Raw genomic sequence first — 14,594 nt, 5'->3', positions numbered from 1 at the left:
TGTAGAAACTTGTGAATTGTCAGATTTCCATAAACCATCAACACTGAAAGCACATGGATATGCAAATAGCCTGGCTGGTTTCAGTGGGTCAAATTCTTATTTACATTGACTGCCCCAGTCAAACACAGACAACACTGGGCCAATTGCCTGCCACCCTATGGGACTCCCAATCACAGCCTGTTGTGATACAGCCTAGAATTGAACCAGGGTCTGTAGTGACACCTCTAGCACTGAGAAGCAGTGCCTTAGACCGTTGCGCCACCATGTAGGCATGATGTAAATGGAAATGGAAAAAAATGGAATGTTTGTGCAAAACTGCATAATATGCTACAGTAGGAAATCTCCTTTGTAGAAAATGATAATGACTACAAGAGCCTTTTCTACAAAAGGCTCCTGTATGGACACTGTGTATTGACAACACCCAGGGTCAGAGCTCACCTGAGTCCCACCTCCTGTAACAACTCCTGATACTCCAGTCATAACGAGCTTTAGGTTCACCAGTGTCACCTGACTGCTGTAGCCCTCACTGTCTGTCTGTCTGAACACTGTGTTTCTAAGAAATGTAGACGGATTAACCCTCATTATTACAAAATAACCCCTCTGGATGGGGTATGGAACTCTGCAGCTCCAATCTTTTTCTGATTATACTAGTTAATGAGCATAAGATACAGGAAAACTCTCTGGCCTATCATATTTTATTCCTGAACTAACCATCCTGAAAAATAAATACATACCCATATACTGAATGCACCCTTTGTTTTATTGAGTGTGACGTTTCAAACAGAAGGTCTTCGTCAGTCTTTAGTTCCACTCTCTATTCAAATTCTACAAAGGGGCATAAACCAACAGAGATTACTCTCATTATACTGGTACTTGAACATCATAGATATATGACATGTAATATTTAAAATGGCAGTATAAAGAGTAAGTTGCTGTTAAACGTCTAGTCGCGTCTGAAGCCTTCAGGGTTAACTGCATTAATATCTGTGGAAAGTTTAGATCACTAAGGATTAGGGACATGGTAACCAGAGGGTGGCCTGTTTAGAGCTCACTTATTAGTGAAATAGTTGTGGTGGGGGAGTTTACATGTAGCCCTATAGTTTAACAAATGTATTAAACAATAAGTGGATGTTGCTTATATGAATTTCCACAAGACATAACATTAGGGAAATGGGACCTGAATTGTTTGGGTTTGTAACTTAATCGACGTAATAAGACAGTGGCTTGCGAAAGTATTCACCCCCTTGGCATTTTTCCTATTTTGTTGCCTTACAACCTGGAATTAAAATAGATTTTTTGGGAGGTTTGTATCATTTGATTTACACAACACGCCTATCACTTTGAAGATGAAAAATATATTTTATTGCGAAACAAACAACAAATAAGACAATAAAACAGAAAACTTGAGCAAACTCAATACTTTGAGCTGCCTTTTGCAGCAATTACAGCTGAAGTCTCTTGGGGTATGTCTCTATAAGCTTGGCACATCTAGCCACTGGGATTTTTGCCCATTCTTCAAGGCAAAACTGCTTGAGCTCCTTCAATTTGGATGGGTTCCGCTGGTGTACAGCAACCTTGAAGTCATACCGCAGATTCTCAATTGGATTGAGGTCTGGGCTTTGACCTGGCCATTCCAAGACATTTAAATGTTTTCGCTTAAACCACTCGAGTGTTGCTTTAGCACTATGCTTAGGGTCATTGTCCCGCTGAAAGATGAACCTCCGCCCCAGTCTCAAATCTCTGGAAGACTGAAACAGGTTTCCCTCAAGAATTTCCATGTATTTAGCACCATCCATCATTCCTTCCATTCAGACCAGTTTCCCAGTCCTTGCTGAGGAAAAACATCCCCACAGCATGATGCTGCCACCATCATGTTTCACTGTAGGGATGGTGTTCTCAGGGTGATGAGAGGTGTTTTCTTTCTGGACACTCTTCTGTAAAGCCCAGCTCTGTGGAGTGTACAGCTTATAGTGGTCCTTTGGACAGATACTCCAATCTCCGCTGTGGAGCTTTGCAGCTCCTTCAGGGTTATTTTTGATCTCTTTGTTGCCTCTGATTAATGCCCTCCTTGCCCGGTCCGTGAGTTTTTGTGGGCGGCCCACTCTTGGCAGGTTTGTTGTGGTGCCATATTCTTTCCATTTTGAAATTATCTGTGGGATTTTCAAAGTTCTGTATATTTTTTTTATAACCCAACCCTGATCTGTACTTCTCCACAACTTCTCCAACTGTTTGGAGCGCTCCTTGGTCTTCACAGTGCCTGCTTGCTTGGTGGTGCCCCTTGCTTAGTGGTGTTGCAGACTCTGGGGCCTTTCAGAACAGGTGTATATATACTGAGATCATGTGACAGATCATGTGACACTTAGATTGCACACGGGTGGACTTTATTTAACTAATTATGTGACTTCTGAAGGTAATTGGTTGCACCAGATCTTATTTAGGGGCTTCATAGCAAAAGGGGTGAATACATATGCACACATCACTTTGCTGTTTTTTATTTTTTATAATTTTTTAACAAGTTCTTTTTTAAATTTCACTTCACCAATTTGGACTATTTTGTGTATGTCCATTACATGAAATCCAAATAAGAATCAATTTAAATTACAGTTGTAATGCAACAAAATAGAAAAAACAGTGGGTGAATACATTTGTAAGGCACTGTATATAATATGAGATTATTGTTGTCAGTCATTATATGAATCGATAGACAATCAGAAATGTGTAATCGCTGAGATACAAGGATACATTTCTTCTTGCTCATTAATTCCTTTCTCCCTCTGCATCTGTAATCTCAGAAGCGACTGCTCCCTCAGTGAAGGCTTTGTTGTGCCCCCATCCCAGTGCTGAGCAGGTTTAAAGACCCAGTTTAAAGCTGCCACTGTAAAGGGCCAGCCGCCCACTCACAGTCTGTGTAACTCTGTGGGATAATGAGGAAGGGAGAACCAACACTTAGTTGGGCAAAACAGTATCATAACAACAGTATGGCAGTATTAAACAAAGTTCCCAACAGGGATAGGCCACTACACAGGGCATGATATAACAAGAGCACCTGCAGCATCTGGGGTAGAGAATATAGCAGATGTTTGAGTGGTGCTTTTCAGTAAATTAAATATGGAGAAGGTTAGTGGGGAAGGTTGACCATAACCCCAAATTTCCAGTCTGCCAGCAGGGCTTGCTTCTTGTTATCCATATCTCTCATAATATATTTCATAAGGAGTATCATACTCAGACAAAATAGACTGATTATATCAGTGTCTAAGCTATGCAGCATACAACTAAAATTAATTATGACATTAATACAATTTCAGTGATGATTGATTTCAAACTGAAATTCAGGTCTCTCTGTCAACAGTCAGAATTTAGTCTTTAGTAAGCCTCTTAAGTCAATTAAATGTTTTACCTTACTGTATGTGAGCTCCAAAAGTATTGAGAGAAATACGCTTTTGCTGTGCATATGGAACATTTCGAGGATCTTTTATTTCATCTCATAAAACATTAGACCAACACTTTACATGTTGCGTTTATATTTTGGTTCAGTATATATAACTACTGCTGTACATATACTGACAGACTGACCAGGTGAATCCAGGTGAAAGCTATGATCCCTTATTTATGTCACTTGTTAAATCCACTTCAATCAGTGTGTAGATGATTTTTAAGCCTTGAGACATTTGAGACATGGATTGTGTGTGTGCCATTGAGGGGATTTAATAAGTGCCTTTGAAAGGTCTATGTGACAGGCATACCGGTTTGTGTCAAGAATTGCAACACTGCTGGGTTTTTCACACTTAACAGTTTACCGTGTGTATCAAGAATGGTCCACCACCCAAAGAACATCCAGCCAACTTGACACAACTGTTGGAGTCAACATGGGCCAGCATCCCTGTGGAACGCTTTTGACACCTTGTAGAGTCCATGCCCCGCCGGGCAAAAGGGGGGGAGGGGTGTGCAACTCAATATTAGGAAGGTGTTCCTAATGTTTGGTAAACTCAGTGAATATTAACATATTGTAATCATGTCTAAAAATGGGATTCAAGGGATATGTCATTCTCTGCACAATATGTTTTTCTCCTCAAACTATGCCGCTGCAGGTTATCAGAACTGCCAGTTCAGTTCTCTTGGTGTTATTTCTAGAAAATATGTATCATGTGGTTATAGTGAGTCAGGCACCATTGATGAGGAGAGCTCAGGTGCATTCATGTCAAATCTCAAGGATACCTGGGAAAAGGCTGCTCAAATGAAAAGTTGGTAGTTAGAGGAAGGGTTAGTAGCTAGATTAGTATGGAGTGCTCTTATGTGACAAATGAAAAACACTTTGTTCACTTAACTCGAGGATCCTGCAGCCTCTCCAAAACGTAATCATAATTGCAGGTCTAGGTGGTCGACAATGATTATCGTCTGAGTTGAAGAAGAACTTAAAGATTAAACTGATCACATCCACAATTTGCCAGATTTTCCTGCATCTCTTTTGATTTGAGAATATGAGTAGTTAAATCAGCCTGTCTCCGTACCTTTAACTAGATGGATCCATGCCAAGACAGCCCTGCCTTGGATGATTTTTAGGAGCAGCATATTCTCAGAGAGTGAATAAGAATATAGCTCTGAACAAAAAGCTCACCTGCAATTTATATTTATCCCCAAATGCCATTCTTTTACAAGGTTGGACATCTCTAACTCACATGCCCAGCTCCTTGAAGGTGGCCAGCCCAGGTTATTTTGGTTTCACCTTGCATTTATTTGTGCAGAAAACTGTTGTCCCATGACTGTCAGACTCTGGCCCTCTAGGACTGGAGTTGCACCCGGGAAAAAGGGTGCAATTACAGCCCGCAATTCGTGGCGTTGCTGCATGTGGGCATTTCTGCATCTGCAGGAACCCCTCTTTTTATACTTCAATTGGTCCATTTTTAAGCTAGGACTGTGGTACACAGGCGGGAGGTGGGGCCACTCCAGTACAGTAGGCAATGCACCATAAAATTGGATGCCAACCGCCGATAAACCCCAAAGAAGAAGAGGCGGGGGTGACAACGGTAGCTAGCTAGGACACCGGTAAGGCAGTGTCTTCGCCCCTGTCTGTTCGGCACTGCTTTCCAGCAGTTCTGTTAATGACGGTGAGGGCAGGTGTTCGGCAGGTGGTAGCGAAGGACACTGTGTGCTAGCTACAAATAGTGTCCCTTGCACCACAAAAACTCAGATAATACTTTTATTTCTCCTTTGACACACATTTTTATTGCACAGGCAATTAGTGGAAATCCAGAATATCAAAAGTGTCACACAGGCATGAATCGTGTGCTGAGGGGTGGCATTCATGCAGGAACCAATGGGATGCTCGAGGTAGGGTGCACATGCAGGAACGCCCCGAATTGCAGGCTGCAATCATGCTTTTCATGTTAGGAAGAATGGTAAAACTCTAATAAATATAATCCATCCAATTTATAAGCCCATAAACTAGGTTCCAGGTTTAGCTAAAAATACATTTTAAGAGAAGAGAGCTCTGCTTGTCATTTAACGTTTCAACGTGTGTGATGACATTGTAATAGCTATTTTCCTTGAGAACCAAACTGCACCGTTAAACTGGGCGCGTCAACGACGTAGAAGCGCGGTCACGAGTGGAATTTGTGGGCGCGCTCTTTATGGCAGGTCGCAAAAGAGGGGGAGCAAACTGACACGAGCCTGCCGTCGTTGTCAGGGACAGGGTGCATCTGGGAAAAAAATATATGGCATAACAATAGCAGCATCCAGTATCGGTATACATGAATCCAGGGAGCCTAATAGGAAATGAACATGGCCATGGCGCTTTATAAAACATGACCTACACATGACACATGGAATGGTCAAGATATTTTGTTTATTTCCTGGATTACAAAGAAGACTGTAGAATAAAATGGAGTGGTAGGGGGACCGAGGCGCGCTGTCTCCATCATAGGGAGGCGCGTCCACCTGCTGATACAGGGAGTCCGGGCTTGGGAAAAACATGGTGAGGTTGCTGCATTGAGGAGAAGATACAGTTTCCATCTGTCAAATAAACAACTGTGTAATTGAAATGCTGGCGACGGGAAAAGCGCAGCCGGTGTGAATATAGAGGTAAGTTAAATGTTGTACAGTAACGAATATGGTTTTTCAGTTCAGGGAAACACTTGCGTGAAGAATATTCTACGTAGTCTGCAATTTCTTCATATGGCTTCATTCGATATAAAAGGGGGCGGGTATTTCATGCATCACATTAGAACAACATTCATCTGTTGGGGAATGTGTATTTTAACAATGTATTTCATGCATCACATTAGATCAACATTCATCTGTTGGGGAATGTGTATTTTAACCATGTATTTCATGTATTACAGTTACTTCACTTTTAAACTGAAAGGGACATCAATTGTTATAAAATGCATTAAGAGGCATCATTCCTTAAATGTTATGGTTTAAAAGTGATACCCTACATTGGAGCATTAGAGCACCTGCAAACTGCACCCCACATCCCATCCCCCAAAACAAACACACACACACACACACAGACACACACACACACACACACACACACAGAGGCAATATGAGAATTGTCAGTGCTGGTCGTGGACAACCTTTGCGGTATTTGGCAGTGCTTAGTTCAGTAAACAAGCTGCTTAAACTTGAACATTTCACTGAATAATGTGCTCCCCTTGGCATGAAATCAACCATTTCTCTGCGCTCCCAGATTCATTTATTTTCAGCATTGAGTTCCCAGCTTTTCATCTTCCCCTGTGGTTAGATGCTGTGTTCAATTTCAGTCCACATATGTATGTGACATAAGTTCAGACCGGCCACACTCAGAAATATACTCTCTTTGTGTACAATAATGACACACAAATTATTTCATTGTTATTATAGTATTATTATCATTGTAAAGTTTCATCTATCCTACTTCTCACATGTATAGCAATAACATACTTCAAGCTCTCTGCTGGATTGAGGGGAGGGAGAGCTCAACTAGATGATTCACCCTCTTTCCAGAATAATGCCTGGATAAAGGGCTCCTACTCTCTTTAACTCAACAACATTCCTTTGTGAAATGGCTGGGGAATTGTTTATCAGGCTTAATTATGCACAAGTGTTTATTTGAAATTGAAGGTTAATTCATTGGTTTCGTGTTTTGGAAAATACGTCAGATAAGAGGACCAAACTAACCCTGTTCATTTAGTTCAGAGTATCCCCATTAATAGGCCCTGAACATCCTTTCATTTGATCAGGTCTGTGTATCAACTCAAGCATGGTTCCTGCTAAAGCCTACCTATCCCAGTGCCAGACCTAGTACGTGTCCTTTACTGTCCCAAGGGGTTGTGTTGCCCCAGGTCGCTCCATTGATGCAATAAGGTTTCAAAGTCATTTTGAAGAAATATGCTGGTCATTTTCCCATGCATCAATTCCTCTTTCCTTTCCTGATCCTCCCATCCCATCTCTCCTCATGTGATTGAGGAGGCATGTTCAGGGTGAGACAACAACCATCCTCTTAATGTATCCTCTGTCCCACCGTTCTATGGGTCTTCCTTACTTCAGCAGCCCAAGGTTCTCAGCCAAAGAGAGAGCAGGTTTCTGAAGGCTGGGCTGCACACAGCACTGCATTGTGTTTGTCTGAAAGTAGTGCCAGAGGGGGAGGAGTGAGGCTGCCTGGGTGGTTGGGTGAGGGGTTGTACCTAACCTGGGCAGATGTCACACTGATTTAACACATTTCAGTCTTCTATATAGGACCCTGTATGTATGCTATCAACTTGAATTTCACCCCTGTTAAAATGGCTATACAGAAAATGAACATACATGTTTTCATATGATTTAACCTGTTGAATAGTGGGCATCAATTGCACATTGACTCGCTGCCAGTACCCCCTGTATATAGCCTCGTTATTTTATTGTGTCACTATATTGTACATTTATTTTATTTAGCATTTTCTTATTCTGCATTGTTGGTTAAGGGCTTGTCAGTAAGCATTTCACAGTAAGGTCTCTATACTTGTTGTATTTGACACGTGACAAATACAATTTGATTTGATTTGAAATGCTATTGTGCCTGGTTTTCTCTCATTCATTCCCTCAGAGAGCGCCCCCTCCCTCCCTCAGTACTGCACCGTTGCGGTGACTGCGGCGCTGCTCGGCGTCAGAGGGAGTGGAGGCAGTGTGCTGTAATTAACAGAAAGGTAACAACCCCGGGAGACGGGTGGCTCAGCCCCTTTTGATTGCTTTCATGACTGCAGGGAAAGAGTCTGAGCCGAGCTTCCTCTCTAGTGGGACAGACAGACAGACAGACAGACAGACAGACAGACAGACAGACAGACAGACAGACAGACAGACAGACAGACAGACAGACAGACAGACAGACAGACAGACAGACACAGACAGACACAGACAGACAGACAGACACAGACAGACAGACAGACAGACAGACAGACAGACAGACAGACAGACAGACAGACAGACAGACAGACAGACAGACATTAGAGCAGAGTGCTGAGCTCTTTAGCTGCCCATGCTGGGCCTGTTTCATTTACAATGCTCCTCTATCATTCTCACAGGCAGGCAGATACCAACCCCACTGCTGTGGTCCTGGACTACTCTTGTCTGTATCTTTTTTGGTAGCTCCTCCCTTGCTGTATAAAACACTCAAAACACCCATAGGGCATGAATAGGGCACACACACACTCAAAACAACGGTGACTTGTTGTATATTTCCTAAGGCCTCCAAGCGTTAGAGAGTTAGTAGAAGGGAAGACAGTTGTTGCATCTCTTCCTTTAGAAAAAAGCTTTTTCTCTCAGCTTTGGTTGTTAAATAACCTACTACCAATGTCTCTTAGCTGAGGACTCATGCACGCTCTATTATTAACAAATATGTGACAAATGGCTTTTGATTCACAGGGAGATTGAGGGGGGAGGTGTTGATATTGTAGGGTGAGTACATGTTGCCATTGTGGGCTGCTGCAGAATGTCAGGCTGTCCATCAGACGTCTTTCTATAAAGGGGCCCTGTTGCCGTCGTTGTAGAGCCATGTACTCGGAGAGGCTTGGCAAAGACAGGTCCTGGTGAAAGCAGCAGCACAGAGGAATAACAGGAGGCTTTTGTGTTCCTCTCCCCCTTGAAGCTGGAGCCTCCGGTTTAATGCACTAGAGCTGTGTAGGGGGAGGAGTCGTTCAGCCAACCATTAATGACCTTGGTCATCAGAAAAGTTCCAGACGAAAATAACAGCAAGGTTTTACGTTTCTATTTGGATAGGGTCCGTGTTTTCAGAGGTATGGCAGTTATGTTCTGTCTCTCACAATCAGATACCTCAGAATATTGGTTAACCTCTCAGGTCAACCTCTCAGTAAATGAGCATACTCTACAGTCTCTGAGGCCATTTTCTAAATGACATGTTGTATTGATACATAGGTCAAGGTTCAGCAGTGCATGGGTCAGAGGTTTGATAACTCTTTTTAAGTGGGGTAAGGATAAAACGTTTTACTCATTGTTGTTCTGCAACACCTAAGAGGAAGACATTAATCTTATTTTCAACCTTACCTTGCATTGAGCATATGATAAACAAAATGCAAATATCACTTCTCCCACAAAGATATTGACGGCAGACATTTACCTTTATGTACTGTAATTCTGTCAGTGACATTTGCATAACGCTTTTAATAACGATTAACTGATATTCCTCAAATACCTTCCTTCTCCAGCCTCGTGGACATACAGTACAATCGAACCACGGTTCACAATACATCCATTATTCAGATAAATCTTTAAGGCTTGAAGAAGAAGAATTACTTTCAGCTGGTTTTCCCTTCTTCCATAACTCCTTGTCTGGGGGATCGTCTAATCCGTCTAGTTTCAGTCTTAAGCAAGGCTCTAATGCTGGATAAATATTAATCACATTTTTAATAAAAGGAGTTTGCTGAAGAAGCTGCTGTCAGGCCTGTCCGTCAGGGGAAGTGAGGTAAAGCCTAGTAAACAGCCCTGCCCTGCTCAAATCAATGGCTGTTTACTAGGCTTTGTACTGTCCTGCTCCTGGCCCACTCAGAGTTCTTCTTATTATCTGTATTCAGCTCCTATATTTTTGTTTGGAGAGACGACAAGAGAAATCATACAAAGACCTCCCACAAAACCAAAAGGGTGGGAATTAAAGGAGCTACAATATTGAACAACAGTTATACACTACATTATCAAAAGTATGTGGACACCTGCTCGTCGAACATCTCATTCCAAAATCATGGTCCCCCCATTGCTGCTATAACAGCCTCTACTCTTCCTGGAAGGCTTTCCGATAGATTTTGGAACATCCTGCAGGGACTTGCTTCCATTTAGCCACAAGTCGGGCACTGATGTTGGGCGATTAGGCCTGGCTTGCCGTCGGCATTCCAATTCATCCCAAAGGTGTTCAATGGGGTTGAGGTCAGGGCTCTGTGCAGGCCAGTCAAGTTCTTCCACACCGATCTCGACAAACCATTTCTGTATTCACCTCGCTTTGTGCACGGGGGCATTGTCATGCTGAAACAGGAAAAGGCTTTCCCCAAACTGTTGCCACAAAGTTGGAAGCACAGAATCGTCTAGAACGTCATTGTATTCTTCAGCGTTAAGATTTACCTTCAGTGGAACTAAGGGCCCTAGCCTGAACCATGAAAAACAGCCCCAGACCATTATTCCTCCTCCAGCAAACTTTACAGTTGGCACTATGCATTGGGGCAGGTTCTCCTGGCATCCGCCAAACCCAGATTCTGCTGTCGGCCAGACAGATGGTGAAGCGTGATTCATCACTCCAGAGAACGTGTTTCCACTGCTCCAGAGTCCAATGGCGGCGAGCTTTACACCACTCCAGCCAACGCTTGACATTGCGGATGGGGATCTTAGGCTTATGTGCGGCTGCTCGGCCATGGAAACCCATTTCATGAAGCTCTCGACAAACAGTTATTGTGCTGACATGTGCTGACATTGCTTCCAGAGGCAGTTTGCAACCAAGGACAGACGATTTTTACACACTATGTGCATCAGTGGTCCCGTTCTGTGAGCTTGTGTGGCCTACCACTTCGCGGCTGAGCCGTTGCTGCTCCTAGACGTTTCCACTTTACAATAACAGCACTTACAGTTGACCGGGGCAGCTCTAACAGGGCAGAAATGTGACAAACTGACTTGTTGGAAAGGTGGCATCCTATGGCGGTGCCACATTGAAACTGAGCTCTTCTGTAAGGACATTTTACTGCCCATGTTTTTCGACAGAGATTGCATAACTGTGTGCTCGATTTTATACACCTGTTAGCAACGAATCCACTAATGAATGAAATAGCCAAATCCACTAATTTGAAGGGGTGTCCACATACTTTTGTATTAAGGTATAGTTGTCCCCTGACAGTTACAGTACTTTACAGGGAATCTTTACCAATTCCATGTAGAGATTATGCTGAAGAGACCAAATACTTCTCATCTCCTCCTCGTAGTCACTGTGCCATTGAATCTATGTAATTATGTCAGCACACCATCACACCTAATATAAGTTAGAAAATGTTCTGTAGCATTTTGGGCCTCTTGGTTCATCAGTATTTAGTTCTGTAGATAGAGCACTGAGCAGTAATAGATTATAACACTCCAAAATATCCAAGATCTTCTGAGACTAGGTGGTTTGATAGGATATGAAAATGGAACTGAAAAGTAATTTAGTTATTTTCAGTTATCAAAATCTAAACCTCTAGCTTCACACATTCTGTTCTTTCCTCTCTGCATCCACTGAGCTTTTGACCCCCAGCCTCTCTCTCTCTCTCTCTCTCTCTCTCTTTCACACACACACACACACAGACACACACACACACACACACCAGCTCTTTGGCTCCTCACTGGCATTTGGGCTGAGTGACAGAGCAGCCCATCGGTACAGTAATTGGTATTCAGAGGGGCAGCTGGGATGCACGCCTCGCAGACAGAGGGGGAATTTAGTGAGTCAATACACTGCTTCATTAGAGCTGTGAGTCACCACGCCATGCTTCAATTGTTTGTATTTGTCCAAGAGAAACCAATGCCTCCTCCCATGCAACCTGACTAACCCCATGCTAACCTCAGATTGGTGGTTAACTGGTCCCCTACTCATTTTTTACCCAATAATATATTTACTGTGGTACAGAGATTGAGATGTGGCGTCAATATGCTCAAAGTCACACATCCACACCAGAGTTGTATGTTCATCGGTGTATTGTATTGGCCAGAATGGCAGTTTATCCACTTGTCTCAGGATAAATCTCCTTCTGAGGCCTTAATCCTTGAGTCTAGGATGATATTTAATCTCTTCTAACAAATATATTTCCTTCATCCTAATATTTTCATATTTTAACAATCCAAGCTACTGGGTGCTGAATATGTTAGCATATGATTATATCAGAAGATAAAGTGGGAGTATTTGGCTTCAGGACACAAATTGAAATGATTGAAGTGTGACCTGACCTCTGTATTGTGTTTTTTCAGCATACTTATTTCTCTGGTTATTGAACATGGGAATCAAACCTAAGCACTGTCAACCAATTGTGTATTGTACACAACAATATCTGAAATATAATTTCTTCCTTGTTACTTATGGTATGCGCTAGAGCAAGCCAGATGGCTTATTATCATTTCACTGCTTTTATTTTCACAATTATTAGATTTTTTTGTGCACTGGTATGTGCATTATTAATCAACAAGATTAACAAAGTAAACTGGTTTTAAGATCTGTGGAATAGTACAGTAACACAGAATCAGTGTGCAATTTCTGCACACGCCATTAGTACAATCTTGTGTGTGTTCCACCCCTTTACTCTCATGTAAACTCAAAATATTTCCCTTCCCTTACGTCTCTTTCGGATTTTTTTGGTCTGAATTTCATATCCTAACCCCCATACATGGAGAGGTTGCTCTTCTGTTTGCTTTCTCCTGACCAGAAATACACTGTTCCCGTCATACATAGTGGATAGGTACAATGGTTCCCATCCCAGGGACTATGAAGGATAAACTGTAGGGCAGGGGTGTTAAACTCGTTATGCCACAGGGGCTGCATTCGGTCTTGAACGTCGTCAAAATCAGAAAGAAATGGTCCTCTATTAATAGTTTCATAGCTTCCATTTTGGTGATTATTAACTGGATCCAGTCCAGACACTGTATGAATTTAGTCATTTAAAAGTATATTGAGTTTATTACATTTTTTACTCAAACCACCCGCGGGACGGATTGTTTGACACCCCTCCTGTAAGGAAATTAACCCTCTGTGTCAACGGGCCTTGATTTGCATGCCGATACATGTTCATTTCTAGGATCAGTAAAGGGTCAAAGAAAGTAGTATTCAGTGCATTCGGAAAGTATTCAGACCCCTTGACTTTTTCCACATTTTGTTACGTTACAGCCTTATTCTAAAATGGATAAAATAAAATAAAATCCTCATCAATCTACACACAATACCCCATAATGACACGGCGAAACATAACTCGTTGCTAAGAGAGTTGACAGTGCATGTGCACAGTTGACAGTGCATGTCAGAGCAAAAACCAAGCCATGAGGTCAAAGGAATTGTCCATAGAGCTCCGAGACAGGATTGTGTCAAGGCACAAATGTACCAAAAAATGTCTACAGCACAGTGGCCTCCATCATTCTTAAATATAAGAAGTTTGGAATCACCAAGACTCAACCTAGAGCAGGCCGCCCAGCCATACTGAGCAATAGGGGGAGAAGTGCCTTGGTCAGGGAGGTGACAACGAACCCTCTGTGGAATTAGGAGAACCTTCCAGAAGAACAACCATCTCTGCAGCACTCCACCAATCAGGCCAGACCGAAGCACGCTTGGAGTTTGCCAAAAGGCAATATGTGCTATGTAAGAAAGCTAACGTTTCAGTTCCTTGCTCAGAACATGAGAACATATGAAAGCTGGTGGATCCTTTTAACACGAGTCTTCAATATTCCCAGGTAAGAAGTTTTAGGTTGTAGTTATTATAGGAATTATAGGACTATTTCCCTCTATACCATTTGTATTTCATTAACCTTTGACTATTGGATGTTCTTATAGGCACTTTAGTATTGCCAGTGAAACAGTATAGCTTCCGTCCCTCTAGTTAGCGCGCCCTAACTAGCTAGCCATTTCACTTCGGTTACACCAGCCTCATCTCGGGAGTTGATAGGTTTGAAGTCATAAACAGCGCAATACTTGACGCACACGAAGAACCTTTGACTATTGGATGTTCTTATAGGCACTTTAGTATTGCCAGGGTAACAGTATAGCTTCCGTCCGTCTCCTCGCTCCTCCCTGGGCTCGAACCAGCAACACAACGACAATTAGCGCTAACTAGCTAGCCATTTCACTTCGGTTACACCAGCCTCATCTCGGGAGTTGATAGGCTTGAAGTTATAAACAGCGCAATGCTTGACGCACAACACAGAGCTGCTGGCAAAACGCAAGAAAGTGCTGTTTGAATGAATGTTTACGCGCCTGCTTCTGCCTACCACCGCTCAGTCAGATACTTAGATACTTGTATGCTCAGTCAGATTATATGCAACGCAGGACACGCTAGATAATATCTAGTAATATCATCAACCATGTGGAGAGGCAGGTCGTTATTGCGTTGGACTAGTTAACTGTAAGGGTGCAAGAT

General features: G+C 42.5%; 1 protein-coding gene across 1 annotated transcript in view; it reads left to right on the top strand.

Moving 5' to 3' along the window:
* Positions 1 to 5,637: 5,637 nt before the first annotated feature.
* Positions 5,638 to 14,594, top strand: part of LOC109875623 (neurite extension and migration factor-like) — a 33,547-nt gene continuing 24,590 nt past the window's right edge. The window contains exon 1 of the mRNA XM_020468013.2: positions 5,638 to 6,078. The gene's annotated coding sequence lies outside the window, so the exon portion shown is untranslated. The remainder of the gene's footprint in view (positions 6,079 to 14,594) is intronic.

Source organism: Oncorhynchus kisutch, linkage group LG28, assembly GCF_002021735.2.
Source record: "Oncorhynchus kisutch isolate 150728-3 linkage group LG28, Okis_V2, whole genome shotgun sequence".
Classification (NCBI taxonomy): Eukaryota; Metazoa; Chordata; class Actinopteri; order Salmoniformes; family Salmonidae; genus Oncorhynchus; species Oncorhynchus kisutch.
Note: the sequence above shows the minus strand (reverse complement) of the source record. Positions and strands in the feature narration are given on the sequence as shown.